This window comes from Phyllobates terribilis, unplaced genomic scaffold (assembly GCF_046119375.1).
Source record: "Phyllobates terribilis strain yellow unplaced genomic scaffold, ASM4611937v1 Scaffold_4__5_contigs__length_816908805, whole genome shotgun sequence".
NCBI classification, from domain to species: Eukaryota; Metazoa; Chordata; class Amphibia; order Anura; family Dendrobatidae; genus Phyllobates; species Phyllobates terribilis.
This window is the reverse complement of record NW_027362764.1, coordinates 500,778,388-500,798,589: the sequence shown is the minus strand read 5'-3', so window position 1 is coordinate 500,798,589 and position 20,202 is coordinate 500,778,388. Positions and strand designations below refer to the sequence as shown.

At 38.7% G+C, this 20,202-nt stretch overlaps 1 protein-coding gene across 4 annotated transcripts in view; it reads left to right on the top strand.

The window, feature by feature from the left end:
• Window positions 1-20,202, top strand: part of ATXN1 (ataxin 1) — a 379,017-nt gene that overhangs the window by 99,508 nt on the left and 259,307 nt on the right. For all 4 annotated transcript variants that reach the window (XM_073678801.1, XM_073678804.1, XM_073678803.1 and 1 more), the window contains exon 2: window positions 12,514-12,609. The gene's annotated coding sequence lies outside the window, so the exon portion shown is untranslated. The remainder of the gene's footprint in view (window positions 1-12,513; window positions 12,610-20,202) is intronic.

Below are 20,202 nucleotides of genomic sequence, written 5' to 3'. Positions count from 1 at the left end.
GCTGCGAAGGCAAATAGAGTCATGGCATGCATCAGAAGAGGAATAGGGGCATATGATGAGAACATTGTTCTTCCTCTGTATAAAGCGCTGGTAAGGCCGCACTTAGAATATTGTGCACAGTTCTGGGCTCCGGTGCTCAGGAAAGACATATTGGAGCTAGAGAGGGTACAAAGGAGGGCGACTAAGGTAATAAAGGGAATGGAGGGACTAGAATACCCAGAGAGGTTGTCAAAATTAGGCCTATTTACGTTGGAAAAGAGAAGGCTTAGGGGAGACCTCATAAACATGTATAAATACATCAGGGGGCAGTACAGAGATCTCTCCCATGACCTGTTTATACCAAGGATGGTGACAAAGACGAGGGGGCACACTATGCGTCTGGAGGAAATAGAAGGGGATTCTTTACGGTCAGAGCCGTGAGACTCTGGAACTCTCTGGGAGAGGAAGTGGTGATGTCCAACTCACTTAATGAGTTCAAGAGAGGCCTGGACGCCTTTCTTGAGAACAATAAAATTACATTTTATGCTTAGTGATAGTTAATTAATCCAGGGATTTAATCTGACTGCCAGATTGGTGTCGGGAAGTGAATTTTTCCTCAATGATGTAAATTGGCCTATACCGCATGTTTTTTTGTTGCCTTCCCCTGGATCAACGCTACGGAATAGCTGCAGTGCACAAGAAATAGGCTGAACTGGATGGACGCTTGTCTTTTTTCGGCCTTATAAACTATGTAACTATGTAACTATGTCTTGTCGACTCAAGGGAAAAGAAATCCTTCATGCGCTGTAGAAGGTGAAACAGTGAATAGATGAATCTATGATAATACATAAGAACTAGTGAATTCAGCAACATCCTTGTGACCCACACATCACATTCAGATTGTATTATTAGAGATATGCATTCATAAGTGCATAGTCTGAAACTAGGAAAAGTTTACAGACTGCATATCGGTAGATTCTGGAATTGAATAAAGGAATAAACTTACACAAACAATATTTTTTTGTGACTCTAGTTAACAATTAATGTATGAAAAATATTCTTTTTCCAGGTCAAAGGTCTATAGCCTTTAAAATGTTAAAATATTTGAAAATCCGCTAAAAGTTTGGTCATTGTTCAATTACTTCTTCATTACTTAAAGGGGTTGTCCGGTCTTAAACTACAATTCTGCAGTCACTCTATGTGACTGCAGACTTATGAATCCTCACATTGCGCACACTGCACTTTGTGAAGATTTTCTATCGCTAGGAACTGCAGTCATGTGACTGCAAGTATGTGATATGCATACCCCCGGCCACATTCTAACTAGACTGTTCCTGGCCCTGCACAATACACTTGCATTGAGCGAGGCCATGCACATCTAGTCTGAATATGGCCGTGAGCATTCATATCATATACTTGAGGTCCAGCCGCTCCCGGCGACTGCACTGGAGAATCCTCACAGCGCTCAGTGCGCGTGTTGTGAGGATTCACGTGTCTGCAGACTTGTAGTTTAAGACCAGACAACCCCCTTTTATGCTGATACAACACTTATGGTATTTGGACCCTTATATTTTTTCAATCTTGAATACTAACTTTCAGGTAATTCTTGTTTCGGGTGACCATTCTGATAAATTTCCAATTTCCATAAAGCCTATGTATATTGGACTTTATCTTTGATTAATTTCGAGCAATAGGGTGGTTATATCAAAGTCTTTCACTGTATTTATAATATGCAGAGTAACCAGTGGAGCAGTGACAAGGGAACTGTAACCGAAAACTCTAAATACCTTAGTGTGAAAGTGTAGGGTGTATAGGGTGTATTACCCCCTTGATGATTCTAAGCAAAAATCTATTGTGTGCATTCAACATTTCCCCAGCAGCCAGTGATGTCTCTACAAATGCACTGAACTGGGTGTAAAAACTGAAAAAAACAAACAACTAAATATCACTAAAATTCCTGATAAATAACAAATAGTGAGTTATGGATCTGTGGCCACTGCTATCATATTACACTTTCTGATCAATCCTTTTCAATGTATTTGTGGTCACAGCAACAATTAGTTCACCTGGCTAATTCATTAAATCACCAAATCTATATTTTGCAGGTTTAATTCATTAGTATAGGACTGAGCGGAAATAACGAAATACTGCATGCTACAGTGAGGCTTGGAGTAATCCATACAGTCGCTAGTTACTATGGTGATTTCCCAGACATAGAGGGCAAGGATGCTTCTAAGGTTTATAAAAAATGGTTGAAGGCAACTTTCCAGGAGATATTCTTAGCAAAGGTCATCGGTATCATAGTATTGGTTGTATTGATCATCTCCAAAGGACTAGAAATATAATTACATGCTATGTGTTTGATGTCTTCCACATTCACATTTAACAGGTTTATATTGTTTTTTATTATAGTATTGAAGGTCCTGTCTACTATGGAGAACCCCTTCATAAAAACTGCAGTCCCCCTAATAAAATATAAACAACACATAAGTCTCGGCATTGGCGGCTTTCCAGCGATGTCTGCGCTATGTCTCCCGGTGCTTACATGACATTATGTCTCATGGGAACTGCAGCCACTGATGGGCTGCAGCCTTCCGTCAGATGGAGTTTAGTCTGATGGATCTGTGAAGGCTGCAGCCCATCAGTGGCCGCTCATTGGTCAGAGTGCTCACATGATATAAGAATGGGGAGACATGGCGCTGACATTGCTAAAATGACACTGGTCCAGGAGGTGAGTATGTGTACTTATTTTATTAGGGACACTGCAGCATTTAAGAAGGTTCTTTCCAGTAGTGGAAAAGGGAATCTTTCACCAGGTTTTGATGGTTTGCTGGCTGTAACTTTGATAAAATCACAGTTTTATCAGCAGGAGATTATCACTAGAGGACTAGTACACCTGTTACCATGTAGTCTTCCATATTCATGAACTCTGTATAACCCCACCCCCACTACTGATTGGCAGCTTTCTGCCTATGCACAGTGTAAATAGAAAGCTGTAAATCCGTGGTATGGGCGGGATTATACCCAGCTCAGCATTCAGAGAACTGGTAAATCTGATTGTGATTTTATCAAGACAGCAGGAAGCAGCCAAGTAAGTGATATATCACTAGAATCAGAGTATCTGCCTCTAAATCATAGGGAAGTAAAAATCTGTTGACAGATTTTCTTTAAATCATTTTATTGTGTGATCTCCTGATATTCATATAAATATCCAAAATAAGGCCATAAGGCTAAGCAATTATTGTAATTGGGAGTATAAAGACCTATTGCTGATTCCTAGCTATGAAAGCAAGAGATTGATATAGGGGTCTCATTTTGAAAAATCAGTTAGTGGCCATAAGTAGGGAGGTTTGGTTAATACTATGGTTCTTGCAGTCAAAGCCACATTGTCCTTCCTCCTCTCCAGTAGTGAAGACTAGAGATGAGTGAACCCGAACTTAAAAGATCGGCATTCGTACCAGACAGCTAAACCCCGAACACCGACTTTCCATTGTTCCATGTTCGGAGTTCCAGGGGAAGTCCGTTGCAGTAAGAGAGAATTCTGTAGCTCAAAAGTCTGGGTCCCCATTGTTTTTAATGAGTTTGGTTTGGGTTCTGGTTGAAGTTCAGGTACCTGAACCAAACTTTGGAGTAAAGTTAGGGTCAGGTACCAGAATCCAAACTTTCACGGGTCCACTCATCTCTAGTGAAGACATAACTACAGATTATACAAATGCAAAAAGGTCAGTGACCAGTTGCTGCTCTACAACCATAGCTCAAGGACTCCGGTAGTGATCACTTTCCTCTTATTTGTCACATTTCACATGCCAGCTCCTAATGCAATGCACAACAAGGCTTCCCGTTCTAGTAGGCAGGGATTTGGCATTCATTATCTCACAGCTGGTCAAGTCCTAATGTCTCACTCTGTTCCCCCGTGCTTTTTTAGAGAAGAATCAAAAAGTAGCATGCAACTCTAAATTTGCTGTCTTTGTGTGGTTATTTGCTAGACTGCAAACAGACGTCTGAAGACTGTACACTGCCATTAGGAGCTATTAAGATTTCACAGAGCCGAGAATTCAGGCTTACTATTGTGAGGAATTATACAGAATTACTTTATCGCCTCAATGGGTCAAAAATAGTATGAAATTGTATGCGGCTCTTGACATTTTCGCTTTTCAAGTTTCTCCTGCTGCGTTTTTAACCACACAAATGATTGTATTTGATAGTGTGACAGCAAGACATTTTAAAATAATCCTTTGGTCAATTTGTAAAGTAAAGAACATGTTTAGTGAAAGCTGTGACAAATGGCTTTTAGCGTGAAGGAGGGATAAAGCCACAGAACTTGGTGCAATACCCCTATTTTATGTCAGGGAAGCTTAGTAAAGTGCATGGAAGGATTCACTTTTTACGTTTAAAGTGGATATAGGTTGATGGGCTCTTTATCTACGCGAAAAGCTGAACAGGGTTCGTGTTTTCAGAAAAAAGTGGCCATAAAAAATCAAGGGGATCCGTTATTTTTAGTTACTTTTCTTTGGTTGTTATTAACAGTCACATTTTATGTTTAGGTTACAGCTGATAGAGATTGGTTGAAGGAGAACTCTTCCTAAAACTATAACCGGGTGCAAATACACTACCTAATGGCAGCTATTTAATAATCGATTAATAGCCTGTTTAGGCAGACCAACCGCACTCACCATGCACACATAATGATGAGCAATATGGTTATTCTGTGCTTATAAACTGTTATTGTTCTCAGCAGCACATATCCTGTTTACACAGGTTGATGTGCTGCCGAGAACAGGGATTTTTCCCAATAGTCAGCTATGGTACACAAACACAAAAATACAATTTATTTATTGTTTTCTTCTGGTCCAAAATCATTTTTTTACTACTCATTTCTCCTTGTTAGCTTGGGGTCACTGATGCCCTTCTATGGCTTGATGATAAGCTTTTAAATAAAATGTCCTACTCCATTTTTCTGAGCTAGTAGAGAAATGTCATTAATAATGTCATTAATAATATTCCACTACAATTTAGAAGCAAAAAATAAGTAGAAAATGTTTTATATTGTATCTTGTGACTAAAATGGCACAACATTTTTTAAAAGGTGTGCCCAATTTTTATTGCGCAAAATATTGTAGCTACACATCAAGCCATGATATTTATCATTTGGCTTATTTTGATAAATTTAGCACAATTTCTGGATTTTTCACAAACCTTAAAACACTATTGATAATTTTAAAGGAGAAAAAACATCAGCTCACCACAATACCGCAGAGCAATTTTGATATTAATCAATGCTTGTTTCTTCGAGGCCGATATCCATGAGTAGTCAATAGAAAAGATTGCAATCCGGCACCAAAAGCAATTTAAAAATTCCAAATTTTGTTTGCGCTCCATTAAAAAGTACAAAGAGTAAAACGGGAGTTCCAGGACATAAGAAAAGCTTACGCGTTTCAGACAATGATGTCCTTTTTTCTCATAGGTTACTCTTATTAGTACATTTTCTGGATTTATCATAAACCTTACAGCGCTATTGATAATTCACCCTTCATAGCTGAATTTTTCTAATTAGTTATGTTACTGAAAAATTTTAAGGGAACCTGTCACCACAAAAACACTATTAACCTGCAGATATGGGGTTAATTTGAAGGTTAATAGCGTTACTAACCTGCCCGGCCCCCTGACACTGCGGGGAGAAAATGAACTTTATTCTCCCTGGCACGGTTTGGGTTTTAGTCGCGGGGATGACGCTGGCGCGGGATCAGTCACTGCTCTGAGTGTACCGCACCCCTGGCCCTGATGGACACTGGCTCTGCATTGGGGCTGGCTGTCAGTGAGGGTCGAGGGCGGCCCACAACCGCTGCTGAGTATTCTCAAAGCAATGACTGAACCAGTACCGGCGCCGCCCTTTACTGAAACCCAAACACAGCCAGGGGGAAATAAGTTAATTTTCTCCTCGCAGCGGTCAGCAACATGCAGGCTCCGGGCAGTTTAGTTACACTATTAACCTGCAGATTAACCCCATATCTGCTGGTTAATAGTATTTTTTCTGGTGACAGGTTCCCTTTAACTTTGATAAATAAATGTTATTAGCCACAAGTTGTATTTGGTTATATTGTAATCCAATAAATGTACAAGGAAAAATTGGTTACTCTTTCCATTCGCTGACCTTGAATGCAATGAAAGTCAGCATTTTAACATAATAGATTGTTTCATGTTATATGAATGTCAATTTCTTAAAAGATGTTAGCTTGTCAGTTTGATGTGTTCCATGCTTGATAGTTTTCAGTTTCTTTTTGTTCTTTATATCTGTCAAAAACTGAAGAACGAATTTGTACTTCTGGCATTTGTCTTAAACTCCATTGGTGTTTAATTCTGTAACACAATTGTTTAAGTTGCGAAATTGTATTCACATATTAACCAGTGAGAGGCAGGTTCAAGACTATGGGGTGTTCAGCATTAGCAGAGAAAACTCAGACACAATAGGAAATCTCTCCAGACACAAAAAGGGCTTAGAGATGACTGTTATGTCTGGAGCAGCTATATGGGAATGTTCGTGCTCTTCTGACATGCTTAGCCTTAGGCATATAGCTATACAAGTCATACTCGTTGCTATGTTGTTAGATTCTATGTATCTATCTATCTATCTATCTATCTATCTATCTATCTATCTATCTATCTATCTATCTATCTATTTATGTATATAGCCCATATCTCTCTATCTATTTATTTATATAACCCGAATCTATCTATCTATCTATCTACAGTACATTTCTTAACATGAAAATTGCAACACCAAGAAATCACAGGATGGATAGACATGTTAATGATATGCAAATGATTAAAAAATGGAAACAATATTTTCAAAATATCTCGATTTATTCAGTATTGAGAATGAGCGCCACATGCACTTTAATACCTTGCATACTAACAATGAGATTATTATTTCCATGCCAAATGCATGTGGGCGCACAAATCATCAAGATCCGCTGCTGGCAGCTCCCTTTGCAATTGCTGACCAATGATATGCTCAATGTTCCAGGACCTGTTTTGTAACACAACACCAGGCTGCATGTTGCTAGTTCTGCTAGTGAGTAGCCTTTGTGGCTTAAAAGTGCTACCATGGCCTGCAGCATTTCCTGATTTATCATCCAACGAGTACATCTGGGACATCATTAGTTGGCAATTACAATGCGAGCTGCCAGCAGTGGATCAAGTGCATTCTGCGTGGTAGAATTTTCCTCAGACAACTAAAAATAACCCCATTGACAGAATGCCAAGGCGTGTAAGTACCAGTATTTCTGTGCATGTTGCTCATACGCAATATTAAATAAATCGAGCGATCTTGACATTTTTTTCAGCATTTGCATATCATTAACATGTCTGTCCAATCTGTGATTTCCATAATTACAAAACTTTTCCTTCTTGTTTTTGCAGGCTGTCTGTCTATCTATCTATCTATCTACAGTTGAAACCAGAAGTTTACATACACTATATAAAAAGACACATATGCATGTTTTTCTCAATATCTGACATGAAATCAGAATAAACCTTTCCCATTTTAGGTCAAATAGGATTACCATAATTTTTAATATTTGGATATCCTTCCACAAGCTTCTCACAATAGTTGGTCGGAATTTGGGCCCATTCCTCCTTCCAAAACTGGTGTAACTGATCCAGGTTTGTAGGTTGTCTTGCTCGCACCTGCCTTTTCAGCTTTGCCCATAAATTTTCAATTTAGGATTGAGATCAGGGCTTTCTGATGGCCACTCCAAAACATTAACTTTGTTATCCTTAAGCCACTTTGTTACCATTTTGGGAGTATTCTTTGGATCATTGTCCATTTGGAAGACCCATTTCCACCCAAGCTTTAACTTCCTGGCTGATGTCTTGATGTGTTGCTTCAGTATTGTCACATAATCTTCTTTTCTCATGATGCCATCTATTTTCTGAAGTGCACCAGTCCCTCCTACAGCAAAACAACCCCACAACATGATGCTGCCATCCCCATGTTTCACAGTTGGGATGGTGTTTTTAGGCTTCCAAGCTTCTCCCTTTTTCCTCCAAACGTAACAGTGTCATTATGCCCAAAAAGTTCAATTTTAGTTTCATCATACTACAGGACATGTCTCCAAAAATTAAGGTCTTTGTTCCTGTGTGCATTCGTAAACATTAATCTGGCTTTTTTATGTTTCTTTTGGAGTAATGGCTTCTTCCTTGCAGAGTGGCCTTTCAGCCCATGTTGATACAGTACTCGTTTGACTGTGGTTATTGACACAATCTTACCAGCTTCCGCCATCATCTTCACAAGGTCTTTTGCTTTGTCCTTGGGTTGATATGCACATGTCGGACCAAAGCACTTTCATCTCTGGGACACGAAACCTGTCTCCTTCCTGAGCGGTATGATGGCTGGACATTCCCATCTTGTTTGTACTTGCATATAATTGTTTGCACAGATAAAAGAGGGACCTTCAGGTATCTTGTACCCAAGGATGAGCCAGACTTGTGCAAGTTCACAAATCTCTTCCTGATATCTTGGCTGATTTCTTTAGACTTTCCCATGATGCTACAAAAAGAGGCAGTGTGTTTCAGGTGTGCATTAAAATACATCCACAGGTGTGTCTGTAATTAACTCAGATGTTGCCAAAAAAACATATCAGAAGCTTCCAAACACATGACATCATCATATGGGCAGTCCAGAATTGTTTAAAGGCATAGTAATCTTAGTGTATGTAAACTTTTGACTTTGCAGTTAGTAATAAAAATGCCTTAAAACATTCTCTCTGTCTCATTATTCTGGCATTTGGCAAATATTATAAATTATGGTAATCCTAATTGACCTAAAACAGGAAAGGTTTATTCTGATTTTATGTCAGATATTGAGAAAAACAATCATATGTGTCATATGTGTCTTTTTATATAGTGTATGTAAACCTCTGGTTTCAACTGTATCTGTGCTATCTATCTATCTATCTATCTATCTATCTATCTATCTATATATCATCTATCTATCGATCCATTATCTATCTATCTGTCTATCTATCTATCTACACACCTATTGTCAGTGCATGCAATGCTAATGAATTCATTTTCCATGAGGTCACAAAAGAATGGACAAACTCATTCAAGTTGAAAATATGGAGATTGCTCAGATATTCCTGCGGAGCGCCATCTTGGTAGACAGTACATCAAAATAAATAATAACAGAAACTACACCTCTTTATTTCTCCTGCTCCACATGGATACATTCTGCATATTCAAGATTCAAATTAGTAATGATAATGTAATTGTGTTGGAAATAAACTACCGGGCTTAATTTATATAAACTATGTGAATATTGCTGCTTATCTTGTGTATTTGATGACCTCAAACAAAAGAATACAGCAGCACTCTATAAGTGCTATGATATATGCAAACATTGAATATGTGAAATTTGAACTGCATTACTGTGATATTGAATATACTTGTAAAAGTTAAGGTACTTAGCACATAAATGAGTCAATTAATGAGAGAACACCAGCTGCAACAAGGCAACAAACCATATCTTTCATTGATGGGACCCTAGCCTAATATTTATCAAATATGCCTCTCCTGGACTAAAAGCATACAAAGGTACACAGTAATGCAGTCCAAATTTCATATATTCAATGTTTGTAAGTGCCAAGTTGTATGCAGTATGCTGCTATATTTTCTTGTCTGTATATTTTGAAGTCATAGCAGTTTTTGTACCTGTTCAGACTTGCTTAATTCAGTTTGGAGGTGCTGGTCTGTTTTTTTTTTTTTTTTGTAGTGGTGGCCCCTTCATTGCTAAAGTCACAGGGTAATATACTGTTTTCTACATAACATGCCACTTGAAGTTGGTTTCCCAATAATAATGAAAGTAATTCCAGATGTACTATTGTGGCACCCCAGGGGTCTGGTTTCCACAGTAACAGCAATGTTATGTCTGAGAGCAGGTGGGAGGTCTCTTGGTCAGGGATCCTGTGCATGCCACACCTCCTGCCCAGTCCTGGGAGGGGAAGAACTTCCCCTATATAAACCTAGGGCTGAGGCAGGGTTAGTGAGTAGAGAAAAAGTAGAGACAGAGAAGAGAAGCAGATCTAGGAAAAGAACATCAGGAGCTCTGTGGGAGCAGTGCTATAAGGAGTCAGGGGCTGGCAGCTGCAGAGCTCGCCCTGACTGAGAAGCTATCACCGGACCCGGAGTCCGAGGCTGTGGGGACTAATCTTTACCCAGCAGCAGAAACCGCCCGACAGGGGATTTCAGGTCCTCTGGCCAAGAAACCCGAAGGCACGGTCACACGCGTGGGACCAGCACCGCCGTCGTGGAGCGGACGCCACTAGAAGGCCCCGAGTCACCGGCCATACGGGTGAGCACCACACGGTACACTCAGGGACGTGGGCTACTTATACCCGCCTCTAGCAAGGTAGCCAGAAGAGTACAGTCAGTTTGGGAGGCCTACAACTCCGCCTGGCCAGGGGAGATCCCATCTGCTCAAGGACTGACCAGGCCCCGATCGCTAGCCAGTACTCCGGGAGGGTCTATCTTTATCACCAGTAAAGACCCTGAATTACACCGCATCGTCTCTGAGTGATTCCTGCTACCCCCATCATCCACGTCGGCTGCCCTGAGGCCATACCCCTCCCGTTGGGGGTGATACTATCACGCTGCACAATCCTACCACCGGCCTCAGCGGTCTGCCCTGCAGCGGCAGCTCCTTCGCTGCATTCAACGGGTGGCGTAGTCGTATAACATCTACCGCTAATACAGCGCCACTTAGTCTGACTCCCTGGGCACGGACCGGGTCACCGCCACGAGACTACAACCCTCAACAGATCCGGCTCCGGGTAAGCTCCCGCATGCGCAACGCTGCGCGATACAGGCCCAGGGGTGCGTCACTATTATTTTGAGCTGAGTGTTCTCCATGAACCTGTACAAACAATGGATCTTTATACAATAATTCACCTTGTTGAACCTATATATTTATTTTTATTATATGCTCTCTACATATACAACTAACTTTTTTAGAATTATTTGGTTTTCCTAAAAGTTATAATAATAATAATTATTATTACACCTGGAATTGTTTGAACATACAAGTATTCTGAAATCAACATTACATTGTAAAATACAGACGTAACTGTATATTGTGCCTACTAGCACTTGTTTTTAATGGATGGAATTTAATTTCATCGGCATCCAGAACATATATAACTAAAAAGTTCTGAAACAGCAGCTGGATTTCTGAAAGGTACAAATGGCAGTATTCCAGCTAATACATTATATACGAAAATCCCAATTTATTAAGTCATCATCCTTTAGACCATCTGCCCAAAACTTTAGTCTTTCCATATCCTGCAATTCTCAGTCTGTAAAAATTTCATCTAATAATTCAACACATACATCAACCAGTTGAAATGTAGTAATCTTTATTTAAGCATTTCCTTAGTAATAATTTAGGTGCTGTTTTCCATGCAGTACCCAGGTTGTTTGGGAGCATAGGTGACCCTGTCATGCTCCTGGGTCCGGACCCTTGAACCTGTGTTTTGTGGTCAGTTTCTCTTTCTACCGAGCCACAGCAGACACACCTTTTCTCTGGGTGTTTAGGTTCTGTTATTCTGGCTGCAGTCTGTTCAGCATAAGACTGGTATTTTCATTTGTCTGCCCTATCACCTTTCGAGTGCGGCTTTATATTCTGTCTCCATGCTGGCATTTCCTGCAGGTGATAGTTTCTTTTTTCTTCTACTATAGCTTGAAGCCAGTCAGTGAAATTCAAGCTAGGGTTTATTTCCTTGCGGTTTCTGTTCTTTACTTTACACCTACCTTCTTCTTCTTTTTGGGAAGTAGGCGGCATATTATCTAACTGTACGTACTTTATATTTTATTTTGTATTTCATGGTTTACTTTACTCACTCTAGGATCTTTACTTTTTTCAGCACACTTTCCCTTTTGTAGGTAATTCACACTCTGCTTTGCCCTCCGGTTCTTTAGGAGGAACATGAAGCACTTGACGGCCTTTCAGGGAGCGTAAGTCCTAGCTGCCATCTTCTAGTCTGTGGTTAGGGTTAGGGACTGCTGGTCAGCATCTCTAGTCTGTACAGGAACCGGCAGGGTCAGTTGCTGTTTTTAGTTTATTACCTACGTTCCCTAGAGAGTTGTTACGCAATCATAACAGACCCAATGCCAACAATTTCTTGGTTGTACATGCAAAGTTGACTGCTAGTGCCTAAGTAGGTGCACAACGCAGCGTGCTATAATAAAAGAGAAAAAAAATGTCTCCAGCACTCCACATGAAATCTATGATATGACTAAGGACTCTGCATAGCCTGAAATGCATTAGAGTATGCACATGATGTCTTAACCTGGATGTCTATGTGGATGGTTCAATAAAGCCAAAAGATTATTTGTAGAGTCACAGAGCCGGAGAGGTTTTCTTCCAGATTTTGGAATTATTTTGGAATATATCGTTAAAAATAAACATGCTGTTAAATAATACTATCTTTAATTTTCAGAATATAAAAATAATTTTTACTGTGTTACTCTGTTTTTCAGTTAAAAGGTCAAGAAAGTGGAACAATGTTGCAGGAATAGCTAGAGAAGATGATGCTGTGGACATTAGGAATGCAGGTCTTAAGAGTTAATAATCCGGTAAGGAAATTATATTCTTACCATGCAAAAATTCTGTATAAATATAAATATTTTATGTTTTTTTTTGTTTTTTTTGGCTGAAGTATAATTTTTTATTCTGCACAATAAATGCTATAAATATATTGGTTCAAAAAGTGAACTTTCTAAATTTTACTTTCACAGTAAGCAGAAAATGATTGTGCCTAAGATGATTAACAAAATAACTTCACCTAATAAATAAAATAAAATTATATTATATTTACAGAGATTATGTAGATGGTAACAAAAACTGGTATATACATGGTGGATCTGAACCAAGTGTATGAGATATTCTAGCGTATCTATAATATACTGTAGCTTGAGTACATACTTTTATACTGTACTCAAATAATTGTGACATGCAGTAGCCAAATAACAGTTCTATAGTCTATGATATAACCATAATTATATTCAACGTTTATAGACACAATTTTTAGAAGTAGCAGCTATTGTGCACTACAGTTGCTCAGATTACTCAATGATAAATCCTGCCCTGCATGTTTGGCACATAAAAAAGACCACTACTATAAATTACACATGAACGCTAGGGGGCCTGTTACACAATTTGCCTTAAAGCATCAAGTTAAAGGGGTTGTCCAATATGGGACAATCCTTTGTTAAAGAGGTGGTCTGTAACCAAATTAGAATTTTAACTTAAATGCTCATCTATCTAAATGAATAAGCTAATAACATTTTTAATATATTTGAATTAAAAATTCCCTACTGCTTCCTGTTTATCTTCCTGCTTTTTTTGTTTTACTTCTGTTCATATGCTGTTTCATATGAGAATTGTCAGTGCATGCTGGGATGCTCAAAAAAGATGTCATCATCAGGGGGCAGGGTCATTGCCACAGCTGCTTTCCCCGCCCTTAAACAATGTAGCATCAGTGGTATTAGCATCAGTGGTATTAATTTCAGGGGCTTGACTACTCCCTGCTCTACTGAGCATGCCTTGGTTGTCAGTATGCGCTCCCTCCTCCCTGCTCTATTCCTTTGAATATACAGTGACAGTGCACTCACTCGCTGGTTCTATTGAGAATTGATGAGCTGGCAAGAAAGTGCACTGTTAAGTGTGCATTGAAAAGGAGAGAATACGATGAGCAGGGAGAGCACAGACCAGCCCCACCCACGAAACATATGTCTCTGAGACGTCATCAGTGAATAAATTTGCAATACTAAAAACTGTTTCACCTTTTTAAGTACTGCAATGTACCAATAAAAATTTGATGCTATACTGTGGCTCTGTATGGAATTCGATTTTTTTTTTGCCCATCCATAGACTTGAATGTGTGATTCTCATCTGACACATGAAAGAAGCTAGTGCACGCTGAGATGTTTTTCAAAGGCGCAGATTCAATCCATAAAAAAAAAAACGCTCATCTGCACTGCCCCATTGGATAACAATGGTCTGAGTGGTATATGTATGCTGTCAGTTTTTTTTACAGAGAGCACTTTGACCGAAGGTCGTGTGAACTTGGCCTTACTGTTTTTTGCAAAAGTAAAATTTATATAACAGCTAAATTATATCTAATTTAAACAAATAGTCTAAGTATAATAATCACAAAGCATAAGACCAAAGAAAGCTAAAATCCTAATGTGCTCTGTCTTTAAGACAAAATACTATAAAACATTGAGAAATAATACAGGAAAACTTGCGTAGGAGTGAGAGAATTCAATATATGTAATAGGTTGTAAATGGCAAGCATCACAATAACAATAAATCTTGTAATAAATATGTTATCACCTACTAGAAAATGATTTCTCTGTAGCTGGGTGCCCGATTAAAATACTTTCAACACTACACAATGCTGAAAACTGTGAAAGTGTCTTTATTGTCGCATCAGTTGCTGAGCTTCACAACTGTATTCTTGACATTGCTTCCCTCTATTGAAAACACCATCTTGTCATAGAAAAGCTTTGTAGTAATACCACTGTTCCTGAAGAGCGCTTGTCTAGCAAGAACTCTGTTATGCAAAAATGTTGGGAAGAAATGTTGTTCATCTCCCTATTCACGAATACAAAGTTTTTTTTTTAATTATTATTATTATTATTATAAAATATTCAATTTTGCTACTTATGAGCTTTCTTATGACTACTAAAACTTTTTTTTAACAAGTATGGGATACATATAATACAATGGAATTCACATGAGGATGATTCATAAACCCATTTTTTTATTTTATACATACAGTGTGTATACATTGTATTGTATTTATTTTACTCGCTTATATAACACCATTAATTCCGCAGCACTTTACAGACATCATCAAAACTGTCCCCATAGGGGCTCACAATGTACATTCCCTATCAGTATGTCTTTGGAGTGTGGGAGGAAACCGGAGAACTCGGAGGAAACCCACGCAAACACAGGGAAAACATACAAACTCCTTGCAGATGTTGTCCTTGGTGGGATTTGAACTCAGGACCCGAGCACTGTAAGTCAACAGTGATAACAACTTGGCATGCTGACCATCCCACCCCAGCTTCGCCGAAATAGAGAAAATGGAGAAGACACCAGAAGTCGCAAAATTTATGCCCAGTTTCGAATTGCGCCTACATTTTTTTGCTTTTCAGGGCTTTAACGCCAGAATTCTGGCAGGAAAGCTTTGATGAATTGGGCCGATGGTATCTATTTATATTGTTTTATTATTACTAGTTAGTGATGAGCGAGTATGTTTTGTTAACCCTTTCGCCGAGTATGCTCGGGCCGAGCTCCGAGTATTTATAGCTGCTCGGTGATATGTTTGAATCACTCCCTTGTGCATGATTTGCAACTGTTTGACAGCTTTATTACATGTGAGGAATGTGTAAGAAATAGACATTCCTCCCATGTAATAAAACTGTCAAACAGCTGCAAATCATGCACACGGGAGCGATTCAACCATATCACCGAGCAGCTATAAATACTTGGAGCTCGGCCTGAGCATACTCGCCGAAAGGGTTAACAAAACATACTCGCTCATCACTGTTACTAGTAGATAGATGTGGCTGGTTGAAAGCCAACAACAGTTACCAAATTTTACTTAGATGCACTTTATCTTTTGCAGAGTTATCAATGATTAGGTTTATTCCAAAAGACCATGCACAGTTGATAACATGATAATAATTCAACTTTTATTTAAACTGTATTTCTACTTCTGTCCCCCTCTGTGGGTGTGTGGGTATATATATATATCCATTTTACTTGAATATAGTCACTCATTTCCATGGCTACTATAATTTTAGAAATGTAAATGATTGAAAGAATCCAGGAATTAGAAGCAGTATTCTTGCTTTTTGACAAGAATTTGACCCCAAAAATTGATAACATTTGGTTTTCACAGTGACACCTGTAAAAATAAGATACTGATTTGACATTGTCAGCACTTTATTCTCCTTTGGAAATGTTGCATATGACACAGTCAGACCACATTACTTTTACTTCTTATTTTTTTTGCTCTCCACAAATAACTCACTTTTAACTCTTGACTCGTGAAGATAAGAGGCAGGAATAAATAGTCTGCCATAAGTATTTCTAACAATCTTGTGACTTATTTATTGGCATGTTAATACACAGTATAAGACTATGGACTATGTGATAGACGTCACAGAAAGGGCTAATTTGTTGCGTTGTCAGAGTGGTTAAATTACGATGTGTAATTTATTGCAGAAGATTACTCAGAGTAAAATCAATGAAAATCACCTGTATAACAATGAGCAGGACTATGTCTGTAGGGATTTCCAACCTTATGATGTAAACACCAAAGTTTTTATCCTCTAGTAGCAAACAAAGATCTTCAAAGTAATGAGATTTGCAAAAATGTATATAATAATTTAAATTCTGCATTACAGTGTGTTTAATATATATTTACATAAAATTGGGGTTCGCCCACAGCTACCATTCATAGCTCAAATGAGATAACTTCTGGGGAGAAATATGGTAATGATTGGTTTAGAGCAATTTTCAACTTTGTTTTCTAGATTTCCAATTTAACTTTTCAAAGTAGGTATGTGGACCTGTCCTGAGTTTGGAGGAGATTAAGATTCTAATTATGTTGATAGTGCTGTCCTTTAACTTTATGCTGCTTGTTTTTAAAACATGTTAAAGGGAATCTGTCAGTAGGATCAACCCACCGAAGTTGTCTATATGGGCATGTAGGTCAAAGGAAGCTGAATAAAATGGTACCTTGATATTTACGATCTGATGTCTTATTCCAGAGAAATTCACGTTTTTCTTATATGTAAATGAACTCTTAAGATCTATGGGTGGGACACTGATCTGCCTCTAGATCTTATTTTTAATAAAAGACATCAGATTGTAGATATCAATGTATCATTTTATTCAGCTTCCTATGACCTACATGCCCATATAGACAGCTTAAGAGGGTTGATCCTATTGACTGATTGCCTTTAAGATTAATACAAAATATTATTATAAATAACATAAATGATAAAAGTGTCATGAAAAAGAATAGCACCTTTCAGTTCCACTGTATGAGCCCACATGGAAAACACTGTGTTCTCAATGCATATGTCAAGACAACACACATATACCTTATTCATGCTTATCACAGTAGAGAAATAAACAGCAATGGAAAAAACATGCTATTTTTTTATTTGCATAAAATATAATAATAATAATAGATAGATAAATAGATAGGTAGGTACATGGTAGAAAAAATGCTGCAGAGACAGAAAGATAGAAAGAGAGATGGTGTCTATAAATAGCTGGCTGTCCTAAGTTTGGTTCAGTAGAGTTCTAGGAGGTCCAGGTACAGGTACGCAGACTCTAAAGTGTAGCTATAAAGCCCCAAGAGAATTCAGTCTATCAGTATTTTCTAAGCTGTATCTAGTCAAATGTTTATTTCTCTATTGGGGAAAAGTTTTTATTAATTTGATTTGCATTCCTTGGTACACAGCTCCCGGAGAGAACCAAACTGCCTCGTATGAACACCTTACTCTTATGTTCCATTCTCTGTGAACCAGGACATGATACCTGCTAAATATAAAATTGTGGTATGTGTGTTGGAGATAAAGTATATTCCTGTCATGTATTAACTACCATAATTATTTACTTATTGCACCTGGATATACCCTAAACCATACAAACTCATGTCAGTAGATGGATCTTGCAGTTACCATCAGCCAGCCTTCCACATGTTGCCCTCAAATTAGGCAAAGAAGCTTAGTTGTAATGTTCCTCTCTGTAGAGATCTCAAATTGGACAGCTGTGTATTTTATTCTTGTTCCAAAAAGGCAACTAATTAATTTTCACAACAATGTAGTGGCTCTTGTGAAAAAGGAATCAAATTAGACTTTCTATGATCCCATAAAGCCATTACTCTAGGGGGCCACAATGTTCATTTCATACTTTCACACGCACAAGGACATCTCTCCAATGTCAGGAGGCCCATATCTCATGTTCATGAACCCCTACAAATATAAATTGCAGGGAAGCAGAAGATTGGGTTAACTCCAGATTTTCCATAGAGTTAGACCTGAATTCCATGTTCTTCAATATTGATCTTTGTCGTCCTTGCGTAAGATATTTACATATTGCTTTGCAGTATGAGAAATTATGAGTTTCTATTTTCTTTATTTCCCAGAAATCTGTAGAATATATTTCTATTCCCTATCTAAGACATCTGAGACGCATAGCTCTGACTATCCTTTAACAGAGAAATGTCTGAAAATATAATAGCTCTTTAAATTATTCAACAAAAGTGGATATAGGATTACTAGCGTCTCTGCAACTGTCAGGACCTCAATGTCTCACATCAGACATGTCTGTCGTAAATGCTCAGGAATTCCAGAGTAATAAGATCTATTATATCCAGCAAGAACATTTTTCTGAGGTGAATTATGCTATAGAGAACAATTATTTCAATGCAGGCTTGTACCGCCAGTGTTATTACAGAGCTAGCTGAAGAAAATATCTAGCTCAAGGTGAAAATAAAATATGGTGCCTCTAGCTAGGCTGCCTTCACCACAAGAAGTGGGGGTTATAATACTGCAGTTGGTAAAACAATTTACTGTACCATCTATATACCAGCTTTATAACATGATTTGTCATCTGGTGACATCTTAGCACATTAAAACCCAGAGGCTGCCGCCTAAATTTATGTCTGCATTTTTCCATAACCAAGACCTAGGAAAAACTATGTATATATGACATGGTCATGTGAATCATAGCCTTTGTTCATTCAGAACTTATTGAATAAGTTGTATGCAATTAGTGATGAGCGAGCACTAAAATGCTCGGGTGCTCGAAGCTCGGGTCGAGCACATTGGAATACTCGAGTGCTCGACCCGTGCAACGAGCCCAATGTGAGTCTATGGGAAACTTGAGCATTTTTCTGGTGGTTCCCCCCGGCGGTCTGCAGAAGGTCAAAAATTGCCCAAATCGATGGGAACAGTGCTCAATTAAATGTCAGGCAGGCAGAATATATAGGCAGACAGGCAGGCCGGGTATATAGGAGGGTGCATGAAAAACATAGCAGGGCACTTGGAACACACTAGTGCCCTCCGATTTTCATGCACCCGTCTCTTTAAAAAAGCCGGCCGGCAATTCATCAGCGGCATACATCGGTACCCGACAATGTAGAACAGAAAGAATAGAGCATCACACATAGATTAGATAGATAGAAACATGTCAGTCACATATATAATAAGTACAGTGACAGTGTTGGTTACTGTACTTGTTATTTAGTGTTAAAATAAAGGATTTATTAAAAAAAATAATAGTGTTTTTGTCTCTTTAAAAAAGCCGGCCGGCAATTCATCAGCGGCATACACCGTTACCAGACAATTTAGAACAGAAAGAGTAGAGCATCACACATAGATTAGATAGATAGAAACATGTCAGTCACATATATAGTATAATAAGTACAGTGATAGTGTTGATTACTGTACTTGTCATTTAGTGTTAAAATAAAGGATTTATTAAAAAAAATTGGCGTGGGGTTCCCTGTAATTTTAGTCTCTAGCGGAGGTTAAGCAGACGGCTGGGGCAGATGTTTGAAGCCTGGGAAGGGGGTAATACCCACAGAGCTTCCCAGGCTACTAATATCAGCCCCCAGCTGAATACCTAGCCTTTACCAGCTATTAAAATGGGGGACCCCCCAAAAAAGTGACGTGGGGTCCCCCCTATTTTAATAGCTAGCAAAGGCTAGGCAGACAGCTGGGGGCTGATATTAATAGCCCAGGAAGGGTGCCATGAATATTGGCCCCCTCCCAGGCTAGAAACGTCAGCCGCACCAGAAATGGCGCATCCATAGGATCCGCCAATTCTGGCACTTAGCCTCGCTCTTCCCACTGCCCTGTTGCCCTGGCAGTGGGGTAATAGGGTTGGGGTTGATGTCAGCTTATAATGCCTTCTGACATCAAGCCCAGGTTAGTAATGGAGAGGCGTCTATAAGACACCCCCATTACTAACTCCATAGTCAAAGTTAAAAAAAAACACAAACACCCAGAATAAAATCCTTTAATTGAAATAAACACACAATTCTTTAATGTTCTAAATTAAACCATACTTACCATCACGCCCATTCCAGCTGAAGCCAACGATCTCCTGCAATAAAAATAAAATAATAAACC